General features: G+C 44.3%; 1 protein-coding gene across 2 annotated transcripts in view; it reads right to left on the bottom strand.

The window, feature by feature from the left end:
• Positions 1 to 26,912, bottom strand: part of LOC138285054 (receptor-interacting serine/threonine-protein kinase 3-like) — a 783,148-nt gene that overhangs the window by 244,970 nt on the left and 511,266 nt on the right. The gene's annotated exons all lie outside the window — the stretch shown is intronic.

Raw genomic sequence — 26,912 nt, 5'->3', positions numbered from 1 at the left:
GGAGCTCCCTCCAGACTTACTCAGGCCAGCTGCTGTGCTGAGAGGGGCACCTGGAGCTCGCCCCCACAACCCTGCCGCCTGCACCACGGGGTCTGCGGGGGCCTTTGTTACGTCACTGCCGTTGTCTTGTATTAAGGTAGGGAGGATTATCCAGTTTCTCACCAATAATCCTTGAACATCTCTTCAAACCTGAGCCCTATAGATTCCAAGAAGACCTGGGCTGTGGACCCTGTGTTCTTAGACAGTTTCTTATCATGTCAGGAGATGGCCCAACTGGCAGATGGTGATACTGGTCGTGCCAAGGAAGGTCTATTGAAACTGCTTAGCAAGAAGCTGCAGTGCGAACATCTTGTACTAAAAATAGATTCCCCGGCCCTATTATGGGTACAGCTTGCATTTAACAGAGGTTTTAAGGTAGTTATAATCAATACATACGCAAGATCAGTACCGCAGGGACTGGAGTCTCAGACTTTGACCCAGGTGTTCGAGCATTTAGAAATGTTGTGTCCTGATACCTATGTAGTGGTTGCAGGAGACATGAATTGCACATTCGAACCCTCATATCTAATTAATGACCTAACAGTCGAAGAGGATGAACACTGGGCTATCGCGCATTTGGCGAATGAGCAATTATGTAGTCGCTCCTGCATTGCCCTACAGTTGAATTCACTGTGCCTTAAGTATGGGCTTAGGGCTTGCAATGGTCGTACGCGCTCTGACCCAAATATTGCCCCCACTTTTAAACAAGACCAGTTGTCTAGTGTTATTGATTATTTTTTGTTGGATGTTAGGCTATGGCTAATACTGGAGGATATGAAGGTGGACTTTCACTATGATAGTGACCATAACTCCCTGCTCCTCACTTCACACAGTGTTGAATTTAGGTGGTTATTGAATACCTGTCACACTGTTGTTCTGGAGCCACTTTTGGATAGCAGTCACATTTGTGTCAGCTGGCCAAAAGTGCTGTCTAATCCATATAAGATTGGGTGATTTATAAATTGTTTATTGATGTTATGGCTGATTATGAGGGACAGGAGGTTGCCAATATACCAATTCTTACCATCCATGAGACAATGACACACAAGCGACAGAATATTTTCTGTAAGGGAATTCCCACTAAGACATTTGACCACCAACATAAAAACAGGGAATGGTTTAACAAGGATTGCTCGAAGGCAAAACTTGCATTAAAGCTAGCCATTGTGTCCCGCTCTCAGGGGGCGATTAGAACAGCTAGATTAGCCTGCTACTAAGCCATAGCACAGGCAAAGAAAAGCTGGGATGAGTTAGTATGGCAAAATCTGTTGGGTGCCGCAAGATACAATAACAATATGTCATTTTGGAAACTGGGAGACATGGGGAGGGCAACAACACAATTTGTTCTTACATCCAACCTGAGAGTTGGGTAGATCATTTTTCTAATCTTTATGCTTTGCCCTGTAACTTCTCTATTTATGATTCTCATTCCCAGCAATCGGTTGCAGTGTGCTTACCTCCTGGTGACCTGGGAACAGACGTGTGTAATCAGGATGATTATATTGTCTTTACTCTGGAGGAAACACGCGCCACAATTAATTACCTTAAATCTTCTAAAGCCCCAGGCCCAGATAAGATACCGGGTGATTTATATAAGTCTGAGCCAGTGATCTGGTCCAGTTATATAAACACGATATCTAATGCAATAGCAGCTGGAGGTCCAATACCCGGCTCCTGGAAAGGGGCTGAAGTAGTTCCTATATATAAAAAGGGAGTGGTGAGTTCCCCTGTTAATTACAGACCTATTAGCCTCATTGACAACCTCCAAAAAATCTTTACCAAACAACTTTTGAATAGGCTTTTAGATTGGGTTGACACTCATCCTGTGATTTCTTCACTCCAGTCAAGTTTTCGCCCTAAAACTAGTACCGTGGACCAGGTTTTTAGGCTGCCACTGTTATATTGGAAATATGTAACACTTTCTAAACAAAATCTGTATGTTGCCTTTGTGGACCTTCGATCCACGTTTGATATGGTCCCTAGAGGGAAATTATGGGATGTTTTATATAAAATTGGCACTCCACCAAACATAATCCATCTCCTACAGCGGTTACACAAGGGCACACACGCTCCGGTGAGGTGGAGTAATCAGGGAGAATTGACAGACCATATTGCCATTCAGCGGGGGGGTCGTCAGGGATGTGTTCTGGCACCAATCTTATTCACTCTATATATCAATGACGTGGTACAAACTGTATCTTCTTGTCAAAATGATGCCCACTCCCTAAATGCACAAAAGATTCCCATTCTGCTTTTTGCAGATGTTTCTGTCCTCATCTCTAAGACCCCAGTGGGTCTCCAGACCCTTGTGGACAAGTTTATAACTTTTTGTACTGATTATGGCCTGTGACTGAATGCTAGTAAAATTAAACTAATGGTGTTCAGCCCCGGACCAGTTAGGAGATGTACTATCACTTTAGCTATAGCTCCTTTGGGAAAAGTTAGTTCAATAGATTATTTGGGGGTGAGGTTCTCAAACAAATTGCATTGGGAAGAACATATTAATAAGAGAATGTCTCTTCTCCAACATAGATCTGGGGCCATTTTGCGCTTTTACAAAAGTATTGTTACAAAAGCTGTTTCTCCAGCAATAAAAATCTATTTAGCTAAAGCACTAAATGCTGCTATTTATGGTGCTGAGGTGTGGGGCTTCTGTAAAACCACTAGGCTGTCTGTGGGTGAGAACAATTTTGTCAGAGCTCTGCTTGAGTGCCCAGGTGGTATTCCTCAATCCCTATTTTCCTGGACCTTGCTGTTAACCCTTATCTCTGACACGATAGCTTTAAGACCTCTACTCTTTTGGGTAAGAATCTGGTCGACTCCCCAGCTTGTGATTTATAGGGACTCTCTTCTAGATCTTTTAAAAAAAATCTAATATAGCCTCTATCCCATGGTTTAAGCATGTGTCAATTTGGTTTCGTACCCTTGGTCTTGGGAATTACTGGGAGAATCCACAGGATTTAGCAAAGGCTCATAAATTGCCTCTGAAAAAAGCTTATTGGTTTCATGTCAGGAACAACAATCTTCTTGATACAACGCATGGACGATTGACCAATGTATTTCTTGATTTTAAATGGTATCCCCAGTATGAGCCCTATTTAGATCTTATTCCTGATTCCTTAGGAAAGAGTTTGTATGCTCGTTTTCGTTATGGGTGTCTACCGCTATTGTCTTTTGTTGCCAGTTGGGGGACACCGTTGGTGTCCAACTTATGTCCATGTTGCAATTCTGTTTTGGAAACAGTTGAACATTTCATGTTCTTTAGTCCAGTGTATGTCATTCCCCAACGCAAGTGGATTTGCCCAGTATGTCAGATGTTGGGCTTTAAACAATTTGCTATTGCCCTTAGGATTTTAAAGAGTGATACTTCTGCTATCTTGATTTATGCAGTTAGCAAGTTCCTTGTGGCTGCATGGTATACACGGACTTTCCTCCTAAAAACATAGTAATTTGTAAATATGTATGTTTTAGGGCACGTATTTAGTGATTTTTTACCGATTTTATTGTTAATAATGGAAGGTGTTTTATATTTTATTATATTCTCTCTTTTAAACTTGTTTTTGTAACTTGTAATTAAATAGGAGATTTGTTTTTGCTTTGATGGTTTTTATGACCGAATAAAGCTTGTTGACTGAACTGGAGATATCAGTTTCTACAAAGGTTTTGGAGCGGACATAAACCTGATGCCGCTAGCGCAACACCCTTTAAACACAAACTACAATTTTTTTCGATTAACCTTTACATTAAGTGAAAACAAAGTACAACATCAAAAACGAATACAAATATGTATGCAAAACTTTAGCAGATTGAGAACCAGCTCTCCCAAGCCAGTATTGGACAAAGCTGCAGGCAGGGGTGGTTTCTTTTAAAGGGCGTGGGGGCCACGCCCCCTATATTTCATGACTCTCTCAGTTTTTTAAATTATTCATAAATCCGATCTGCAGTAAGTGTTGATTGCTCAGCATAGCTTCTGACCCTCTCTCTGCGTGAGGGTCAGGCAGTCACAGCACTGACAGGCACATGCACTTACTGCGCATGTGCAATGTCACAGGTTTTTCAGGGCTTGCCTGATTTAAGCCCTTGATTCTGTGGCCTGAAGGAGCGTAGGGCCACTCCTCCCCACTGACAAACACCACCCTCTCTGATAGATTGTACTTGGGCGCTTCAGGCTGCAGCCTGTGCTTCCCAAAACAGTATGTCAATCAGCGAGCGTGCTTAATGAGCTGCTCTGTGGTCAATGTTTGATGAGACTAATAGGATGCCTTCAAAACTCAAAAAGTGTATTTCTTTAAAACTGAAAGCTTTTCACCCTAGGTTATCAGATTATATCTCTATCGAGAAATGTTATTTAAAAGTGAGAGAGTTTAGATGTGAAGGGAGAAATATTCCACCCTGGCCCAGGTGACCAAGCTGTTGGCGAACTAGGAGTGCACATCGTGAACACAAGTATTTAAAAGTGCACTACTATGTAATATTGGATACGGGCTTGGTGAAATAATGTGTTTGCTAGGATCACACACATTGATCTAGCAGGGTAACCAGGATTGATCCCAGATTTTCCAGTTTTATTCTGTGCAGTACATCCCCTAGAGTGCATCTCTCTCTGACATTTAAGATTAATGCTTTTTCCTCAACTTTTAAAGGATGTGATTGGAGTGTGAGGTGACAAGCAGACATTTTATTGTTGGCAGTGTTAAATAGCAGCACAGACCTTCCTTAAAGCCAATTAGAGTGCTTCGTAACAGATGCAGGCTATGTTGCATGATGTTTTTCTGGCACAGGGACTTGTCATGATTCACATAATGCTATAATGCTAAAGTGAGGCCAGGATTTGAACCTGGGCTCCCATGTTAGATGGTCAACAACTGTAGCCATTAGGTTCGATCACCTCCTGTGAGAGCTCATCTGGTTTTAGGTTGGAATACTTATGCATTCTGTTTCATATCACACTTTACACTTCATGTGATATGGTACGTATATACTCCAAGTATTTAATTTAATCAGATTTGTTCCTCTGGCTTTGACTTTTATCCAACACAAAAGTCTTTTATGCTGCATACTGCAGGGTACAACTGAGAGCGCTATAGTTAGAGCTGAACGCCATGGGAATGTCTCACAATGCCTGTCACTATCATAAAGGGGTTCAGACTACTTGCTCTCCCAGTACTTGCACACTGTATCGGAGCAACAGAATGGCAGTCTTTTTTCCCCTCAGTTGTAAGGTTGAGGCGAGCGTGTTGACAAGTGTTATTGTGAAAGAAGTACAGTCCAGTGCTTAATTTGTGCTTGTTGTTTCCGGTGCTGAGCACCAGCACTTATTTTTGCGGTACGGGGCTTATTTTCCTGCCTCAAGCCTTTGCTGTGAGCAAAAGACACACATGGGAAAGATGGAGGAAGAGAAAAACGAAAAAGCCTCACAAAGGGAGAAAGTAGAAAGCTGCAAGAGTGAGCTGAAGGGGTAGAGAGTGGCTTTAAATGGATTGAAGAGGCCCGAGATGGCTTCAGGATTACGCCACCTCAGTATTCTGTGTTCCCACATTTAATTGCAGCAGCCGCGGGTTTAAGAGGATGGCTTTGAGCACCGGCACGTTGTTATTTACAAATTAAGCACTGGTGCAGTCCCAGTCCAACTGCTCACCCTCCCAAGGAAAGTTTATTTATAGACGCAACATACTTAATGCACGGTTTTGTGGCAAATGTTTTGAGGAGACTGTTGTAATTGTGCGAACATTTCAACCAATCATATAAACCAGGGTCACACTTATTTCAAAATAGTAAATAAAGAAATGTTGTTTAAAAAAACAGCCTAGGACGTTCCAGAGCACACTCACTCAGATTTCAAACAAATTAGAGCCTGAACACAAGGACTGAACATAAAATTAAGTGTTGATAGTGTGCTGCATCCACCTGCCTGTCACATGTTTATATACTAGTGAGGCTACCTTATGTCTCGATTAGGAGTGCCTGGAGGAGGGACTAATTAACACACTTGAAATCCTATACGCATTGGTAGAGAATTTAAAGTATGTGATAAATTTCACTCATTGCTAATTTGATCCATTTAAGATTGGATGCAGCTTGCAGGGTTAGTCTTACGCCCCACCACCTTTAAAATTCACCAGCCACCACTGGCTGCAGGCTTTGCACTTTAGCAAAGTGCAGAAGAAAAGAAAGGCAACTATTTTCTGATGAATATTTTGCCTCTTAGACGCACTATCATGAAGCTAGAACGTTGGGTCTAAAGCCCTTTACACAGCTTGGAAACGCTGTGTTGTCTTGCCCCGTCAGTTTTAAAAAAAAATGTTTGATTGATTTTGATTTTTTTCTGATGTATTTTCCCAGCGCACTTGCCAGTTTGGTAAGTGCACTGCCGGTGGTCCATCTGTTTTCCATGCTGCTTGTCATCAGCTCTGACTATGACTCCTCCAAAGAGTATCCTTCCCGGACTGGTAGTTACTACCGCCCCTCCATGCAGACTTCATAGTGAATTAAGTTAATTGTACATTAGTAGTTGAAGAGCATCGGAACTTTCACCTCTACTCTTGGTGAAAGACAACCCATATTGGTTGTCCCTTTACAAACGTAAACTGTGATACCTTGCCTTTACCATGTGTAATACGTGTGAAGTGAAGTGTGCATGTGTGTGCATTGTGTGTTTCACGTGTACTAACTGAACAACGTGCTTATTTGGACCGAGTAGTGTACAGCACAGGTTGGAGATGTCTTTATACAAACTGCCTTTTGCCTAGCACGGGCATGCCAAACTGCACTTTACCATGGTTTCATGTCATTATTATCTCAGATATGATTCCCGCAAGTGAAGGGGTATTATGTTTCCTCTTCTGAAGAAGGGAGATAGGGCTGATCCCCAGTGTTATCGTCCCTTAGGTCTGCCATTTGGGGTGCCGATATTAGGTAAATTGAGTTACTAAATGAAATCGAAGGGGCTTTAGGATGAGGCTGAATTTGGCTTTACTGGAGAAACTGAGTCTATATTACAATGTTTAGACTTTTTTCTGCTGCATTACAAATAGATCACAGCGAAATGTTAGTCGATATTTTTGGTTTTAAAGGATGTAAAATCAGAACATTGTTGGATTCTCTGTAAAGTGAATACAGAGATTGCTGTGTTGAAGATATTAATAGAACTGAATATGGCATCTATATGCCAGTCAGACTTGGTCTGCAAAGGAGATAGACCAAAATCAGAAATATTGTGTCCTGGAGTCATATCTATTCTCGATGTATGTCAATTCAGACTGCATGCTGCCGTGAATAAGTGCCCGACAATGTACTCTTTAATTTACTTACACCAATAGGCTTGCAGCGTCTGATAACTAAACACGCAAACAAGAATTTCCAAATCTAAAGTGATGATTCTTGGCAAAACAAAAAAATGGCCTGAAAAGCAGGTGGTGTAGAACGACGTAGATTGAAAACGTTTGGATATTTGTGGGTATAATTTAAAAACGGCTATCTTAGTTTGCCCACCATGAGAGAGCCAGTGCCCTTTCGACCCATCCGAATGGGCTACTTTCACATTTGTCAAAAGCATTTTTGAAAACCAGTGATCCTCAAAAAGTCGATTTACACTACCGAGCCCTTAGCAATTGCCATATAGATGTTTGGGCTAAGAGCTTATAGTAGTTATAAAACCAAACACATTGCAGAGGATAGATTTCGGCGCCACTTACTAGGGTTACCTTAAACATTATCAACATTTATGGAACTCATTTTGGAACAAGGATACTGCTGTTGTGAACCTAGCAAATATTTTGGGTGTTATTTTTGAGCAATTGCATTGCCATTCTTCTCTCAGATACCTAAAATTAAGTTTCGCTGTGCTTGGTGCTTGAATATGTTTGACTTTACAAAATAGAAACCGGAGGGGGTGTGGACGATTAGAACATTTTATTAATTTGACACTCACCAAGGAGCAATTCGTGATCTTTTCTTTGACTGATTATACTTGGTCTTTTTGCATGGCCAAAAGCAGGACAGGTGCGAGGGGGAACCGTTTCACTGCGAGTTGCATTTCTCAATTTTAATTGAAACACCGGTCTCATTTTTTAAAAGTTTATCATGAACTTCGTAGTAGATAATTTGATGAATACTAATGATGTTGGTCAGATACCAATGAAGAAGTGGTTTCTGGCGTTGGCCAAGACTTTTTGATTTTAATGTATTTTAATATATTATACATAATATAATCATATAGGAAGGGGCCTTCTGCCTGCTTCTGCATACATTGGCCTGTTCTTCAGTCATTTATGTTTTTTCACTACAGCATAACACGTGGCAATGGTCTGCCCACACCAAAGATATTTCTTTTTTGTTTCAAATCTGAAACAGTTACTCATGCATGCGTTTGGATGCATACACACTGGCATCCATCTTCTTATGAATTTTATTTTACTACAAATTATTCAGATATGACCGCATTTGAGCGGCTATCCTACAGCGTTCTTTTTCTTTTATACAAATCATTCAAAGACGACTGACTTTGAGTGTGAATGCATGGTGTTGGAAATGGCCTCTCTGCAGGGTCACCCCAAACTTTGTGCCTTCCTCCTATTTTACTGACCTAATTTTTGCTGGCTTTAGGACTCTGGACATTTTACCACTGCTAACCAGTGCTGAAGTGCTTGTGCTCTCTCCCTAAAAACATGGTAACATTGGCTCATACCCAATTGGCATAATTAATTCACTTGTAAGTCCCCATTAGAGTGCACTACATGTGCCCAGGGCCTGTAAATTAAATGCTAGTAGTGGGCATGCAGCACTGATTGTACCACCCACATAAGTAGCCCCTTAACCATGTCTCAGGCCTGCCATTGCAAGGTCTGTTTGTGCAAAAGTACTGCCACTTCGACTTGGCATTTAAATGTATTTGCCAAGCCTTAAACTCCCCTTTTTTACATATAAGTCACCCCTAAGGTAGGCCCTAGGTAACCCATAGGGGAGGGTGCTATGTAGGTAAAAGGCAGGACATGTACATGTGTGTTTTATATGTCCTGGTAGTGTAAAACTACTAAATTAGATTTCCACTACTATGAGGCCTGCTCCTTTCATAGGGTAGCATTAGGGCTATCCTCATATACTGTTTGAGTGGTAGATTCTGATCAGGAAGGGGTAAACAGGTCATGTTTAGTATGGCCAGAATGGTAATAGAAAATCCTGAATATTGGTGAGGTTGGATTTTATATTACCATTTTAGAAATGCCACTTTTAGAAAGTGAGTATTTTTCCGCACTTAAAATCCATCTCTGCCTTACAGCCTGTCTCCAATCCATGTCTGGGCTGGGGTGGTTGACAGCTCCCTTCTGCATTCCACCCCGACAACCACAAAATACATCATACTGGGACCCTGGCAGACAGACCTGTACTGAAAGAGGGCCTTGTGCACTTCAAAACCAATATTTGAAGTCTTCCCCACTTCAAAGATATTTTTGGATATATAAACTGGGTCCCTGACCCCACCAAATCAGACACTTCTGGACCTGAACCTGCAATCTGTCAAGAGGAACTGCCTGGCTGCCCAAAGGACTCATCTGGACTGTTTTGTTGAGAAGGACTGCTTCCCTGTAGTTGCCCTGCTGCCTTGCTGCCCTCTGACTTAGCTGAGAAGTGCTCTCGTAGGCCTTAGATTGAGCTTGCCTCCTGTTTTCTGAAGTCTCAGGCAAAAAAGACTTAGGCCCTCATTCTGACCCTGGCGGTCTTTGACCGCCAGGGCGGAGGACCGCGGGAGCACCGCCGACAAGCCGGCGGTGCTTCAATGGGGATTCCGACCGCGGCGGTAAAGCCGCGGTCGGACCGGCACCACTGGCGGGGTCCCGCCAGTGTACCGCGGCCCCATTGAATCCTCCGCGGCGGCGCAGCTTGCTGCACCGCCGCGGGGATTCTGACCCCCCCTACCGCCATCCAGATCCCGGCGGTCGGACCGCCGAGATCCGGATGGCGGTAGGGGGGGTCGCGGGGCCCCTGGGGGCCCCTGCAGTGCCCATGCCACTGGCATGGGCATTGCAGGGGCCCCCGTAAGAGGTCCCCTAAATGTATTTCACTGTCTGCTGCGCAGACAGTGAAATACGCGACGGGTGCAACTGCACCCGTCGCACAGCTTCCACTCCGCCGGCTCGATTCCGAGCCGGCTTCATCGTGGAAGCCTCTTTCCCTATGGGCTGGCTGGCGGTCTGAAGGAGACCGCCCGCCAGCCCAGCGGGAAAGTCAGAATTACCGCCGCGGTCTTTCGACCGCGGAACGGTAACCTGACGGCGGGACTTTGGCGGGCGGCCTCCGCCGCCCGCCAAGGTCAGAATGAGGGCCTTAATCTCTTGAAGAAAATCTTTGTGTGCCAAAAACCCATGCACAGCCTGCCGGAAACAACGCACAGCCTGCTGTGCGCAAAGAAAATCACCACACAGCCGAACCGGAATGACGCAGCCTGACTTCCTGAGTGAAGAGTCGACGCCGTACCTGCCTTGTGACCAGAAATTCGACGCATCACCTACTGGATCGACGCAACACCTGTGACTTCTTACCTCACACCCAGGATTTTCCCTGCATCGTTCCTGGCGCCAAAAAGATTCCTGCATCGCAGTAAGGAACCCAGACTGCACGCCGGAAACCGACGCAAAGCCCCCTGCAGCGTGGAAAAAAAGACACATCATCTCTGCTGCGTCGGCACTGGAAATTCGATGCACACCTTATTTTTCCACACATCTCCTCCTCTGCGGTCTCCGTTCATGTTATTTTTGACGCAAACCAGGTACTTTGTGCAAACTAGAGATAACGGTTGATTTAGAAGATTTAAGACTCTTTTTAGTCTTGCAAAAGTGATATATTAACTTGTGCTTATTGAATCTTTATCGTTTTTTTGCCGCTGCAGCTCCTCCAGGTTCCTGAGTTCCTGAGACCCACCTCACAGTAAGTATCCCCCACCTCCCAGCCCCTCGCTCTGCCCTGCGCTACTCACCCTCTCTCCTGCTCCTGCTTCTTTTCTTCTTCTTCTCTGTTCTTCTGTTCTTCCTCCTCGCTCCTCGTCTGTAATCTTCTTCTGTACTCTTCTTTCCCCCGTCTTCACTCTACTTCTCTTCTTCCTCATCTTCTTCTGTGGTCTTCTGCCCTCTGTTCTTCGTTTTCTGTATCTTCTTCTGTATCTTCTTCTGTGTTCTTCTGTGTTCTTCTGTGTTCTTCCGGTCTTCCTTTCTTCTCTCCTTCCGGTCTTCTGATCTTCCTTTCTTCTCTCCTTCCGGTCTTCTGTTCTTCTGTTCTTCTTGTCTTCTGTTCTTCTTGTCTTCTGTTCTTCTTGTCTTCTGACTTCGGCTCTTCTGCCTCCTCCGTCCTCTTCTCCCCGCGCCTGCCCTCCTGCTCCTGCCTCATCCCCCTCCCCCACTCGCATCCCCCTCTTTATCCCCCCTATCTAACCCGTTCACTATCTACCTCCCCCACTCCTCCTATCTACCTATCTCTCTATCTCTCTATCCCACTATCTAACTCCCTCACTCTCCACCTCCTCCTATCTTCCTATCTTTCTATCTATTTCCCTATCTATCGATTTCCCTATCTATTTTCTCTATCTATTTCTCTATCTCTCCCCCCCTCCCTCACCCCCTCTATTACCTATCTTCCTATCCTCTCACTCTACCTCTCACCCTCACCCACCTCTACAACCCCCCCTCCCCTATCTTCTCAACCCTACTCCTATCTTTCTCCCCTATCTCCTAAACCTCCTAACACTCACCCCCCTCCACCCTTAAACCCCCCTCCCCCAGCTCTTCTCACTCTACCTGTCCATCCCCCTCCCACGCGCTTTCCCGCCACGACCTCCTGCACGCCCCCGCCCCCCAGCTCCCATTCACCCCCACCTGACCCCTCCCCCCCCTCCTACCTCATATGGCGGCCGCTGCGCGACAGTGGTAGCGACCCTTGACCCAAGGGTAGGTCGCTCCCCTTGCCGCTGCAGCTCCTCCAGGTTCCTGAGTTCCTGAGACCCACCTCACAGTAAGTACCCCCCACCTCCCAGCCCCTCGCTCTGCCCTGCGCTACTCACCCTCTCTCCTGCTTCTTTTCTTCTTTTCTTCTTCTCTGTTCTTTTGTTCTTCCTCCTCGCTCCTCGTCTGTAATCTTCTTCTGTACTCTTCTTTCCCCCGTCTTCACTCTACTTCTCTTCTTCCTCATCTTCTTCTGTGGTCTTCTGCCCTCTGTTCTTCGTTTTCTGTATCTTCTTCTGTATCTTCTTCTGTGTTCTTCTGTGTTCTTCTGTGTTCTTCTGTGTTCTTCCGGTCTTCCTTTCTTCTCTCCTTCCGGTCTTCTGATCTTCCTTTCTTCTCTCCTTCCGGTCTTCTGTTCTTCTGTTCTTCTTGTCTTCTGTTCTTCTTGTCTTCTTGTCTTCTGTTCTTCTGGTCTTCTGACTTCGGCTCTTCTGCCTCCTCCATCCTCTTCTCCCCGCGCCTGCCCTCCTGCTCCTGCCTCATCCCCCTCCCCCACTCGCATCCCCCTATCTCCCCTATCTAACCCGTTCACTATCTACCTCCCCCACTCCTCCTATCTACCCATCTCTCTATCTCTCTGTCCCACTATCTAACTCCCTCACTCTCCACCTCCTCCTATCTTCCTATCTCTCTATCTATTTCCCTATCTATCGATTTCCCTATCTATTTTCTCTATCTATTTCTCTATCTCTCCCCCCCTCCCTCACCCCCTCTATTACCTATCTTCCTATCCTCTCACTCTACCTCTCACCCTCACCCACCTCTACAACCCCCCCTCCCCTATCTTCTCAACCCTACTCCTATCTTTCTCCCCTATCTCCTAAACCTCCTAACACTCACCCCCCTCCACCCTTAAACCCCCCTCCCCCAGCTCTTCTCACTCTACCTGTCCCCCCCTCCCTCGCGCTTTCCCGCCGCGACCTCCTGCACGCCCCCGCCCCCCAGCTCCCATTCGCCCCCACCTGACCCCTCCCCCCCCCTACCTCATATGGCGGCCGCTGCGCGATTGCGGAGGCGCGCCAGAGGCAAGCCCGTCCGCGCCCGTCCGCGCCCATCCGCGCCCATCCGCGCCCGTCCGCGCCTGTCCCGCGCCCAGCGCCACGACCCCTGGACCCCAGCTCTCCCAAGCCCCGCTGACCCGCTACGATCCCACCACCCTCCACGCCCTCAACCCAGGACGCTCCAACACTTGCTTCCAAGCTCACCCCAAACGCACCCATGGACCCTTCGCCTGCAACTCCTGCAAACGCACCTTCCACCACGCAACAACCATGACCACCAGCCCACGCGCCATCAACCACCTCAAGTGCATCCTAGTCAATGCTCGCTCCGTCCACAAACACGCCGTTGAACTCTGGGACCTCCTGGACTCCATAGCACCGGACGTCGCCTTCATCACGGAGACCTGGATGAACGCCTCCTCGGCCCCTGACATCGCCACTGCCATCCCCGAAGGCTACAAGATCTCCAGAAAAGACCGCACCAACCAGGTAGGAGGAGGTATCGCCATCGTCTTCAAAGACTCCATCAGCGTCACCACCTCCACCGAAGACACCCCTCTCGCCGCTGAACACCTGCATTTTCAGATTCGCACCGATCCGAGGACCACCCTCAGAGGATCCCTCATCTACCGTCCTCCCGGGCCACGCGCCCCTTTCAGCGACGCCATCGCCGACTTCATCTCCCCGCACGCCCTCGCCTCGCCGGACTACATCCTCCTAGGTGACCTCAACTTCCATCTGGAACAAAACAACGACCCCAACACCACCATCCTGCTCGACAACCTCGCCAACCTCGGCCTCAAACAACTGGTGAACACCGCCACCCACATCGCCGGACACACGCTTGACCCCATCTTCTCCGCCAGCAAACACGTCTTCTTCAGCCACGCCTCCGCCCTACACTGGACCGACCACAGCTGCGTCCACTTCACATTCCGACGCGAGACCCGCCACCTCCGCACCCAACCCATCCCTCGTCGACAGTGGAACAAGATCCCCGAAGAGCAACTCTTCTCCGCACTCGCCGCCAACCAACCCACCCTCACCACCGACCCCAACGACGCAGCCCTCAACCTCACAAACTGGATCTCCAACTGCGCAGACATCCTTGCTCCCCTCAAACGCACGCATCGACAGACCAACACCAAAAAACCTCTCTGGTTCTCTGACACCCTCAAAGAATCAAAGAAAACTTGTTGCGCCCTTGAGAAAGCCTGGCGCAAGGACCGCACCGCTGACAACATGACCGCCCTCAAGAACGCTACCCGCGAACACCACCACCTGATCCGCGCCGCCAAAAGGAACTTTTTCACCGACAGACTGGACAAAAACAGACACAACAGCAGAGAACTCTTCAGCATCGTCAAGGAGTTCTCCAACCCCAGCGCCAACGCCAACGCCGTCACACCCTCACAGGATCTGTGCGAATCCCTCGCCACTTTCTTCCATCGCAAGATTAGCGACCTCCACGACAGCTTCGGACACCAGACCCAACCAAACACCACCGAACCGGCATCCACGGCCATCACCCTCAACAACTGGTCCCACATCAACACGGAAGAAACCAAATCCATCATGAACTCTATCCACTCCGGCGCCCCTTCGGACCCCTGCCCGCACTTCATCTTTAACAAAGCCGACGACATCATCGCCCCGCACCTCCAGACCGTCATCAACTCTTCTTTTTCTTCTGCTACCTTCCCCGAATGCTGGAAACATGCCGAAGTCAACGCCCTACTAAAGAAACCTACGGCTGACCCGAGCGACCTGAAAAACTTCCGCCCCATCTCTCTTCTGCCTTTCCCAGCCAAAGTAATAGAGAAGACCGTCAACAAACAGCTGACCACCTTCCTGGAAGACAACAATCTGCTCGACCCCTCACAAACCGGATTCCGAACCAACCACAGCACTGAAACCGCCCTCATCTCAGTCACCGACGACATCAGAACCCTGATGGACAACGGTGAAACAGTCGCCCTCATTCTGCTCGACCTCTCGGCTGCCTTTGACACCGTCTGTCACCGCACCCTAATCACCCGCCTCCGCTCCACCGGAATCCAAGGCCAGGCCCTGGACTGGATCGCCTCCTTCCTCTCAAACCGTTCCCAAAGAGTTTACCTCCCTCCGTTTCGCTCAGAACCCACCAAGATAATCTGCGGCGTACCCCAAGGCTCATCACTCAGCCCGACACTCTTCAATGTCTACATGAGCCCCCTCGCCAACATCGTACGCAAGCACGACATCATCATCACCTCCTACGCCGACGACACGCAACTTATACTCTCCCTCACCAAGGACCCCGCCAGCGCCAAGACCAACCTACAAGAGGGTATGAAGGACGTCGCAGATTGGATGAGGCTCAGCCGCCTAAAGCTGAACTCTGAAAAAACGGAAGTCCTCATCCTCGGCAACACCCCGTCCGCCTGGGACGACTCCTGGTGGCCCACAGCCCTCGGCACCGCACCGACCCCCACAGACCACGCCCGCAACCTCAGCTTCATCTTGGACCCTCTTCTCACCATGACCAAGCAAGTCAACGCCGTGTCCTCCGCCTGCTTCCTCACCCTCCGCATGCTCCGCAAGATCTTCCGCTGGATCCCCGCCGACACCAGAAAAACCGTGACCCACGCCCTCGCCACGAGCCGCCTGGACTACGGCAACACCCTCTACGCCGGGACCACAGCCAAACTCCAAAATCGCCTGCAACGCATTCAAAACGCCTCGGCCCGCCTCATCCTCGACATACCCCGCAGCAGCCACATCTCCGCACACCTGAGACACCTGCACTGGCTCCCAGTCAGCAAAAGGATCACCTTCCGACTTCTCACCCACGCACACAAAGCCCTCCACAACAAGAGACCGGAATACCTCAACAGACGCCTCAGCTTCTACGTCCCCACCCGCCTCCTCCGCTCCTCTGGCCTCGCACTCGCTGCTGTCCCTCGCATCCGCCGCTCCACGGCGGGTGGGAGATCTTTCTCCTTCCTGGCGGCCAAGACCTGGAACTCCCTCCCCACCAGCCTCAGGACCACCCAGGACCACTCCGCTTTCCGGAGACTCCTAAAGACCTGGCTGTTCGAGCAGCGATAACCCCCCCTTTTCCCCCTAACGCCTTGAGACCCGCACGGGTGAGTAGCGCGCTTTATAAATGTTAATGATTTTTGATTTTGATTTTGTTTTTTACTTTAGTTTAACCATATAAATATCTTAGATTTTTCTAAACCTTTGTGGTGTATATTTTGTGGTGCTTTTACCGTGTTACTGTATGATTTAATGCATAAATACTTTACACATTGCCTTCTAAGTTAGGCCTGACTGCTCAGTGCCAAGCTATCAGAGGGTGGGCATAGGATAATTTGGATTGTGTGAGTCTTACCTTGACTAGGATTGTGGTCCCTATTTGGACAAAGGTGAATACTTCTGCCAGCTAGAGAGCCCGTTTCTAACACATGGGTATTGGCATGCATGGAACGCCATCCTTCAAAGTTTTTATTAAAGTAAAAATAAAGTAAAAATAGTCACCAATCTGTGCCCAAGCGAGCACATGTAAATGTATGGGTGGACATCTTTGAATGATTTTTGCAAAGCTTGACTAAAATAAACCATTTAAAGATGGCTGCCCATGTGTGCACAGGCAGATGCCCTCAGCCTAAAAAGTTTGAAGTGGTTTTTGGAATAAAACTTTACAAAAACCATTACAAAACAAAAAAAATGATGTCAAAGCCAAAAGGTTGGTAGCCAATGACAGAGCTATTGGCATTGCTAATGCGTGATTGTACCTACTAAGGATACAGAATCCTTACGTTTCACTTAGCTGTTTCATAGCCAGGATTTAAAGATTTGATGGAGACTTTAAAGTAAATAATGAATAATTGGATATTTGTTCCATTATATGTCAATCATAATACTGATGAATCGAACATTTTTGTCCGATGTTGTCATCATGAATTCATTTTTATTTTGAGTGTTTCTAATCTATACCACCTTCTAGAATAAACCTTGATGGCCCACTTTTCCTACCCCTGAACAATTAATTGTTTGTAGGGAGTAACTTTTGTTATTTAACTGGAATTTCAAAAACACTATTACCCATGGATACCAGTAGTAAGGAAAATACTATTTTCCTAGAGCCATCAATTTGCAGAGTGTTCACTGGAAGATTCACAATCTATGTCATTTCCTGCCATCCCGTGTTGGGTCCTGAATATTACAACTTATTTTTCAAACCTTCAGGCATGACTAGAAGTACTCTCTGAAGCCCACCGCCATTAGAAAACATACCATGACAGGTTATGGCCTTTTTGCAGCCATTTCGATACACGCCTGCTCTGAAGTTTATCTTATGTTCCTAATCTGCCTTGGCAAGGCGTGAAAGTTATGTTTAAATATGGGAGAACAATTTGCAAACCTACAGTTACATGTCCGTATCTTTCGCAGTTGCAACCTGTGCTCATTTAAAAATCACATGATATGCGTGGGCTGTAAATTAGCACCCTACCCTTGTTTAAAGGAGTGTCATCAAACGGAAAACGTTGGCAATGCTTTTTTGAAAACTATTTTTAATATCAACACAGTGGTGTTCAGTGAAAGATTGGATCTGCATGTTTGTGGTACTATCTGGAGGGGACTAACTTTCCCAACATACACCAAGGCACAGAAGGAGGAGGGGCTCCATCACTGGCTGCCGTGTACTTAAAAGTGCTTTGATAATCCTGCCACATGTTTTTGTGGGACTATCTGGAGAGAACTACCTCTCTCAATGTACATCAGGGCTCAGGAGGAGAGGATCCATCACTGGCTCCCACACACTTAAAAAAGCTTTGTTCATCCTGCAGCATGGGATGCGTATTTGTGGGATTGTCTGTAAAGGACTATTTGTCCCTACTTACATCAGGGCCTAGGAGGAAGGTCTCTGTCACTGGCTGCCGTGCACTTGAAAGTGCTTTGCTCTTCCTGCGTTCCCAAATGCGTATTTGTGGGACTGTCTGGAGTGGACTACCTCTCCCACACACACCAGTGCCCAGGAGAAGTAGGGCTCCATCACAGGCTACCACGCATAAAATCATTTTGTTCATCACACGACGTGAGAGGTGTATTTGTGGGACTGTCTGGAGAGGACTATCTCTCTTATGGTATGCCAGGAAGAGGAGGGGTTCTGTCAGCAGCTACCATGCACTGAAAGGCGCTTTGCTCATCCCGCAGCATAGGACATGTTACTGTGGGACTGTCTGGAGAAGACTACCTTTTCCAACATACACTGGGGCTCAGGAGGAGGAGGGGCTCTGTCACTGGCTGTTGTGTGGTTAAAATCGCTTTGCTCATCCTGCAGCGCAGGATGCATTATTGTGGGACTGTGTGGAGAGGACTACCTCTCCCAACATAAACGAGTGCCAGGAGGAGGAAGAGCTCCGTGATCAGCTGCCGTACGCATAAAAGCACTTTGCTCATCCAGTGGCCTAGTATGTATCTGGGCCATGCCTGGGCAAAGCCTGCACCAAGAGCAGACCAGTCAGTGCCCGCTGTAGGCTGGGATGGACTATCCCGCTTGGCTCTGCAGTCAAGATTCTAAAGGCTTTGTCCGGCTGGCGTGAAAAGCTCAATGTTTACTTCTGATTGAACTTAGTTCTTAAGCGATTCCAATTAAGTTACTGGACTTGCTTGACCGTAGAGCCAAAAATAACTGCCAGACTAGACTGAATACAGTCAAAGTTTAAGTAGATCCCTAACAAAATAGGTCTTGAATTTAACTTTGCTAAACATTGCTACTTATACTGTGATATTGCTTTGTTTTTATTTCCCGGATCAAGTTGAGCTCATCCATGTAAAATGGCTTATTAAACAACACGAAAAGGGAAAAACTGCATTTCTTAAAGTCTATTTTTAACAGTATAGAATTTAACTGAACGCTTCGTGGCCTTATTGATTTAATTATTACCAAACAGGAAGTAATTTGATGTTTCTTGTGTAATACCCATATGTTGGTTATTGATGAAATTGTATTTAAAATTTTAAGAAGTGACGTTTTTACAGCACTAGAGCTTGGCTTTACTATGTATAGTTATACAAGGTCAAACTGTACTAAACCGTAACCAATTTTGAGTACTGTGGCACGATACAAATCATTTGAACATATTACCTTGGCCACTGCTTTCATTACCTCTGATAATATTTTTCTTTTTTATGACCTGTAGTCGATATTGCATGTGGTGTAAAACTGCAATTTGACAGTCTTAGTTTTAACTTAATGAAGGTAGCGGTCAAGTGTCCATATCCGAACATCTGTTGTTTATTTATACACTCAATCTAAAATGGGCAAAAGAAAGTTAGGTGAGAAACCTATGGGGCATTAAAAATGCTGTAAATAGCTTGAAAGGAAATTACAGTTTAAGAGAAATTGACGTTTAATTCGAAGTGGTTGAGCAAATATTAGGGTAATGAAAATTCTATGCTCTTAAAGCCTCCAAGCAAAAAACCTAAAATTGCAACAGGTTTTGATAATAAAACAGGAATACCATCAAATTCCCACTAGTATCATACACTGAAACTAGCCCAACTTCTGTCTCAATCACAGAGCCAGCAGAACAAATCAACATGTAGACAACTGCTAAAGCTAACATACCTTTGGATCCACATATAATCTGTTCATACTGGTACGCCTCCCTATCTGTCCCAGAGACTGTAAAAGAGGATCAAACTACTAGTAAAGTGTCCAACAACATAATATATGATCCAACTAGGAATATCAAAGAGCTAGGAAATATTATAAACCTATCAAAAACAGAGGTTATTGAGTTAAAAAGTAAAGTTCAGTTAATGGACCAATATATCGAAAGGTCTGTTCCTGCCCAAGGGTCAGCTAGTGGCTGCAACACTAGCTGTCCCCCTGGTTTCAGTGACGAAGACCATACAAAAAACTTAGATCAGAGGGATGGTGGGTTTGGTACTTGGGCTAAAAAATACTACAACAGGTATAGTATGGTTCAGCATCCCCTGGAAGTAGTCTAAATGAATGTAGTCTCTAAATTACATCCCAATCTGGAGACCTTGAGGACTCCTTAATCAATAAGTAAATATACTGGATTAGGACAGTATGTAAATGTTATAGTATCATCTGCTTATATATAGTGAACGCTATCTGTTATCAAACCCCGGGAGGGAATTTTGACAACATAAAACTAACAGTGAAATCTACAACGCTTTCCAAAGGGCTTCCGGCATTGGTTACCTGGAGCACCCACCATCCAATTCTAACATCACGTTTGAACCTCTTCCACCAGATACTATATTACTTTTGAGAGAAAAGGATAAATCCACACTGATCAGTATTGAATGATTGGAGAATGGATATCCTACCACGTCGCTCAGAGACTTTTCTAGATATCTAATTCCAATTAGAAAATCGATCTGCAAAGGATCCTAAACCTGGTCTAAATTCCTATAATTTCCCCAACAACTTAAATGCAAATACATACCTTTGTGGAGCCCAGGGACAGGAAACTGCCCCAGTAAGTAAGATGGTGATAATTTCCTGGATTACTGCAGGGCTGAAAACTAAGGTTAATGGTCAAGATTGGTGGGAGTTTATTGACTCAGCCAATGTCATTTTGCTGCAAGAAGCCTGGAAATTGAACCATCACACAGGGCAGAAATCAGGTTTTTTTGTCACTCCAGCCATGCCTTCAAGGGTAGGTAGGCCGCCAGGGGGTCTAGCTGCTTAGGTAAGCACTGCTATTAATTGTGATATTAAATAACTGAATATAAATTCCCCAGATATACTAGACTTGGAATTGCCTATTGACAAGGGAAGGAATCTAGTGATATTAAATGTCTATAACAGAAGTATACAAGGTTTGACTGATTTAGTTATTCAATATCCTTTCGGAATTTCTAGAGAAATAGACAAATGCTTAACAATCATAATGGGTGGCGATTTTAACACCTGCTTTAAATCTCCTGGATTTATGAGGGATTTAGATAGAGAAGAGGGTGAATTGTTTGGAATACCAGATGATAATGGATCTTCTACAAGCCATCTTACTAAATCAGCCTTACAAATAACTGAGCTGATCTAGATATGCCATACATGTGTGCAATGGACAAACTATTTCTGACCTCTCTACACAGCTGTGGAATTTAATAAAATAGCCACTTGTCCGTAGCACATGTCCTTTCATATATCTATTTGTCCTGTAAAAAAATCTACTTATCCCTTTGGTGCCATGTACCGCAGCAACACATTATGGCAGCAATCTCATTATATAAGAGCTCTGATAGCTTCTCTGATTATGGCAGGGCCAATGCTATAGTAGGGATTGAATACTAGCAATTTCCTTAATATGCCACCTTTCTACAAATCTACATACTGGGGCTGGAGGCAGTGGTAAGGAAAAGTTCCAGGGTTGAAATGTTATTTTGAGTGTGTGCAAACCTACTAGCGTGTATGGCTTATGGGCTTTCACAAGCTCTTCATAATCTTTTCCCATACTGGGAAAGGTTGGAAATGTACTCCTGACAAAGCCAGAATCAAAACCTTTTCTAGGGTTGGGAAAAAAAGTGGTTAAAGGGAAAGTGAAATTCTAAGCAATCAACATATTTCCGCATAAGCAGGCTACACATGCATATTTGGTCATGCTAAAATACAGTTCACAAATATTTTCTAGGAGTACGATTTCCTGGTCTACTTCTGTAAATTTATTTGAATTCATGAAACATGTAAATCTACACTAATGCAAAGACATATATCATTGGTGCACTTTAGTGACTTTCTTTAACAATTGGGCCCAAATTAGGTCTGGCGTTAACCAAATCGTTTGCTTTTATTATAATTAATTCTTTCTCTCTAGCCACCCATCAGCTGGCGTCACTGTGAGTAATAGCAATCTGCTCTTTTACAGGGAGCATATTGGCACACAAAGTAGTTTTGCTCGGTGCCAGAAACTGAGACAAAGAGTGCTTTTTGAGACCAAAAAATATTTTTGCTTTTTGCCAATGTTTGTTTACAATGGTGAGGGCGCAGCAGCTCCCACAAAAACAAAGTTTTACAAACACCACGTCAAAATAACACACACATTGACAAAACCAAAAGTCTGACCACCAATGCTGGACCTATTGGCTTTGCTGGTGCTTGTTTTTTTCATGTTTCTTATAATCTTGTTGAAACGGGTTTCACTGATTTTCCATTATGAATATTTTTTGGAAATACTACCATGCATCAAAACATTTCACTGAATGATGCTGTAAAAGAAATGGTACCTGAAATGTCACAATAATTTAGCAAAACGTTTTGTATCCTAGTGGCATTTTTTACTGAACATTATATTTTGAAAGCAATTAATTATCAGTCTTGCTTTCAAGCTTCTGCAAATATTTGCATGTAATCAGAGAACATTTCGGGAGCATTAGATGAAACATCATATTGTTAACTTTGCAAATGTGTGTACACATTGTTTTTACTGGAACCACTGTCAGTACTGCAGTCCCAGCTTACAACATGCATTTAGAGTGCTCACCATAATAATAAAGGCTTGGCATTATTCAACCATAAATACAAGCTCGAACAGCATTAGATAAGTACACACATATTACTTCAACTGCACACAATTACTTTCCGTGCTCCATATTGTGGTACTGTAAATGCTGCCAAAGTGTTTGGGCTGCAGGGGGTTGGGCCTAAATCTCCCAAAAACCTGAAAACTTGTTGTCCTTGCCACCAAACAATATGCTCTGGGTGTTGGGCTATAGGAATTTTTACACCCCTTTCTCTAGAAAACTAAGGGGAAGTTATAAAAGCAACATCAATTATATGTTTCTTGATATTTACTTCTGGATAAATCTGATGGTCATGGAGGTGATAGACAGGGATGAAAGTGATTATTACTCCTTCCTTGTACAACTTAAAGGGAATCAAGACAATCCCCAAGCTACACTACAAGGGATGGGTAGCAGTGAATTAATGATCACTAATAACAGAAAAAACGTCAAATGGGGCACCTTTACAAAACATGACAACACAATGAGTAATTGTAATAGCTATTTTCTCCCAACCATTGCTTCACTTAGCGAAAATTAATCATCGTATTCAACTCATATATTTATTCATTGTAATTGCTTTGAGGACTTGAAAATTCAATGTTTTACAAAAAGCATACTATCTTCCAGGGAGAATAACCCTAGAAGATGCCCCTGGTTTAATGAGGCATATATAACTGCAAAACCCCACCTGGTTCTAGCAATTAAAAATAGGAAACAACCAGAGCTGCTTTTAGCTAGGACTGCTTATAAGGAAACATCAAGTAAGGTGAAAACTGCATGGAAGACATCCCTTTGACAAGATCTTCTCAAAGTAGCCCGGACTAGAAACCATTCAGGCTTCTGGCACATAAGAAGCCATGGAGGTCATGATCAGGTAATGAGACAAGAAGTTAATATTCTGCACCAAGAGTGGGTTGAATCATTATTGATCATTGTATAACCTTGGAGTTGATGACCAGGCCAAGTTGAACAAGCTGACCACCCTGGAGGACAAAGAATACTTGAAGCCACAATTGTCATTGTCCTGAAGTGCTCTAGTGAGGACACTATCTCATTTCACCAAAAAACGTTTTGATTAGTGTTCTTTTCCATGAATTAAACTTTCTGTTCCATTAATGCTCGGAAGCCTGGATAGGCACCCGGCCTAGAAAGATTCTGGGTGGTTGGTTTAGAACTGAATCTATGCTGTGGTCCTCATACATTAATACAAATACTAATAATGATGTTGATGATGAGGCCTCAATTCCTCCATCTTGGAAGGGGTAAGCAATTGTCCGTAACTTCAAAAAGGTGCTAAGACCGGAACCGACTATCACACAATAAGCCTAATAGATAACGTACAAAATATTTTTGCATACAGGTTTTGGAGAAGTTGATTTCCTGGGTAAAATAGTGTATTATCCCAGTTCCCAGCTGGATTTTGAATAAAGACCACAACAACTGATGATTAGATGGAAACAAGTTAATCTCTAAATAAAGGCAACCTCTATGTAGCATTTGTAGACCTGAAAGCTGACTTTGACAAGTCCTCAGAAAAAAAATCTAGGAAATTTTAAAGAGATTGGGGTTACCTTTAACACTCTTGGAATTATTATTCTTTTACACAATGCCAATTTTGACCAAATATGCTGAGGCTTAAATGGTGCGCTTACTGACCTTTTACTTGTGAAGAAAGGTGCAAGGAAAGGTTGTGTTCTAGTCTTCATACTCTTTTTCTTTTTCATCAATGGGTGTGTCAAATATTTACCTGAATGTGAAAACAACTTACCTGTCTTGAGAAGTTTTGAAACCTTGACACTCCTGTTCACTGACAATACCATTTTGGTATCAAAAACTTCGGAAGGGATTAAAACACTTCTAGAAATGTTTAATTTGTTCTGCTTGACTCATGGTCTACCGGTGAATTGAAACAAATTTAAGTTTACATCTATTAAACCCTATAAGCATTTTAGAGGAAATGTGGGGTTGAACATAACAAACATAGAGAGGGTGTCTGAATTTGATTACTTGGGGGTTTGCTTTTTGAGCTCTGGAAGCTGGACAAACCAACATACTAAGAGCTCTTTTTGTTATTGAACCATGGAGCAACAGCTATAAGTTTTGCTAATAAATCACCTTACCTATCCTGGTGCTATTTATGGTTCTGAACTCTGGGGAAATAGCAATGTAGAACCATTGGGGGTTGCTGAAAATGCATATGTGAGGTCTATGCTAAGACTGCCAAAAGGTACACCATTGGTTCCACTAAGAATTGATCTTGATCTAAAACCAATATGTGCTTTAATCAAGTTGAAACCATTTTGTATTTGTTACAGATCTAGCCTGTCGACGACCTGGAACCATATAGTACTGGTCTTGGAGACATCATGGCTAGCTCAGGGGCGATGTTGTTACCATGGCTAAGCTACATTAAAATATCCCTAATGGGCCTGGGGCTAAGCAAATTGTGGAACAGAGGAACAATTATTTCCTCTTAAGGTAGAGTTGTCAAGCAATGCTACTGGGAATGTGAGTGGGGACATTACATTGTTTACCCACGTTAGGATCGTTAACAAATCAGTACCTGGAGCTCAAAGTTGCTCCCTGTTTTAAAGCCTTTCTTGATTATATTACCCCCCCCCATGGACCAGGTCACTTTACATTAAACTCAGGTTGGGGATACTGCTATTGGGCAATCTTACCACTTCATTCTTCATCTCGAACAAATAGGTGTACTACTTGCAAAAAAGCTATAGAAACAGTGGAACATCTATTATTCTTTTGTACAGTCTACCAAAGACAGAGAAAACAATGGCTTGTTTCCCTTTGTAGATCCATGGGCCTTCGGCACTACAAGGCAGCCCTGAAGATATGCACATTTCACACTAGGCTGTGTATTACTTTACTCAGTTACAAAATGTCTGGAATTGGTTTGCCGAATAAGAAATAAGATAGTTTCACAGTGGAATATTGAAGATAAACAGGAACCATTAAGAGCATGAGAATTTATGGCATTTTGTTTGAAGGTAACATTTAAGCAACTCCCCATGTATCCTGTTTTAAGTTTCTACTATGATAATTAATTAGTTGGTATTTTTCTTTTTGTATTTTATTAAGATCACCTTTTCTTGTTTAGAAACTTCTACCAGGTTATTATGGTTTTCTTTGCTCAATATTTAACAATATTTCTATACTGAATTGTATTTTATATTATTTGTGTTCATTGTCATGGTGAAATTTTAAGCCAACAATCTGCACCATATTCTTGAGATTGTCCATTCTGTAAACAGTTTATGCTAGAAAACTGCTTGTATTGAATCGGTTAAATGTTTGAATGTATGTAAACCAAATTAATTATGTTATTTTGATATGTTTTACGTCTGTTTTGTTTGTTTATGGATATTATCCGAGAACACAACAAAATTTAGTTGATTCCATTTACCAAAAAAAGAATGTGTGGAAACAAGTCCATGTAGCTGCTTCACAAATGTGAATTTAATGTCTATTCACTACGAAATCTATCTTTGCATGTGGGGTGTGAGCAATGCTTAGTATGAAAGGGACGAGTGGTCAATGCATGACAGAACTGCATGGATATAACACACCTTTTAGCAATATCAGAATTAGAACTTGCATCACCTTGGTGTGAGTTACAAAGTCTACAAACAATTCTTTCATCATACAAAATGGTTTAGTACAGTGTGGCATTCTGAGATAGAATCCCAGTCATAGAGAATGTTAGTATTGTAACCAGGGATACGGGAGAGACAGTTGAGAGAAGACTTCAGTTGTAGGAGGACGCACTTGTGAAGGCTGGGGTGTATATGTACATGCTTCAATAAAACTGGAGATCTAACTCAAGATTCACGCTTCAACTTAATTTTATTGGCGACGACTTGGTGGGATTCTGGCGAATCTACCAGAACTACTGTCACCCCAACTCACCACGTTTCAGCAGACTTTTGAACTGTATGTATGTGTCATTTGCATTTTATTACGCTCTATTGCTGGTTAAGGATGCACACCTATGTTGAACACATAGTTCATTCCTATAAAAATATTCAGTTTCTCTAAGGCGAACATCGGACCATTTACTTTAATGCGCGTACAGCCTTTAAGCGCGTGCAGGGTCCCTCGCTTGTCACAGTTCGCTGGCACGCGTGCAGCCTCCTTCCACTCGCCACATTTCTTTCTGTGGATATTCCGAGCACACGCATTTGCACTCTATGAACTATAGAAACTAACATGAAAACCTCACGTTTAAGAAACAAGCTCAACTTCCTCACAAATGCGACGTATATGGCGACGTATGCGGCGGCCATCTTAACACGTAGGGCCAGCGTCCATCAAGTTTAAGCTTCAGCACGTTGAT

The sequence above is a fragment of the Pleurodeles waltl genome, chromosome 3_1 (assembly GCF_031143425.1).
Source record: "Pleurodeles waltl isolate 20211129_DDA chromosome 3_1, aPleWal1.hap1.20221129, whole genome shotgun sequence".
In the NCBI taxonomy this organism is placed as follows: domain Eukaryota; kingdom Metazoa; phylum Chordata; class Amphibia; order Caudata; family Salamandridae; genus Pleurodeles; species Pleurodeles waltl.
This window is presented reverse-complemented; position numbering and strand designations above follow the sequence as displayed.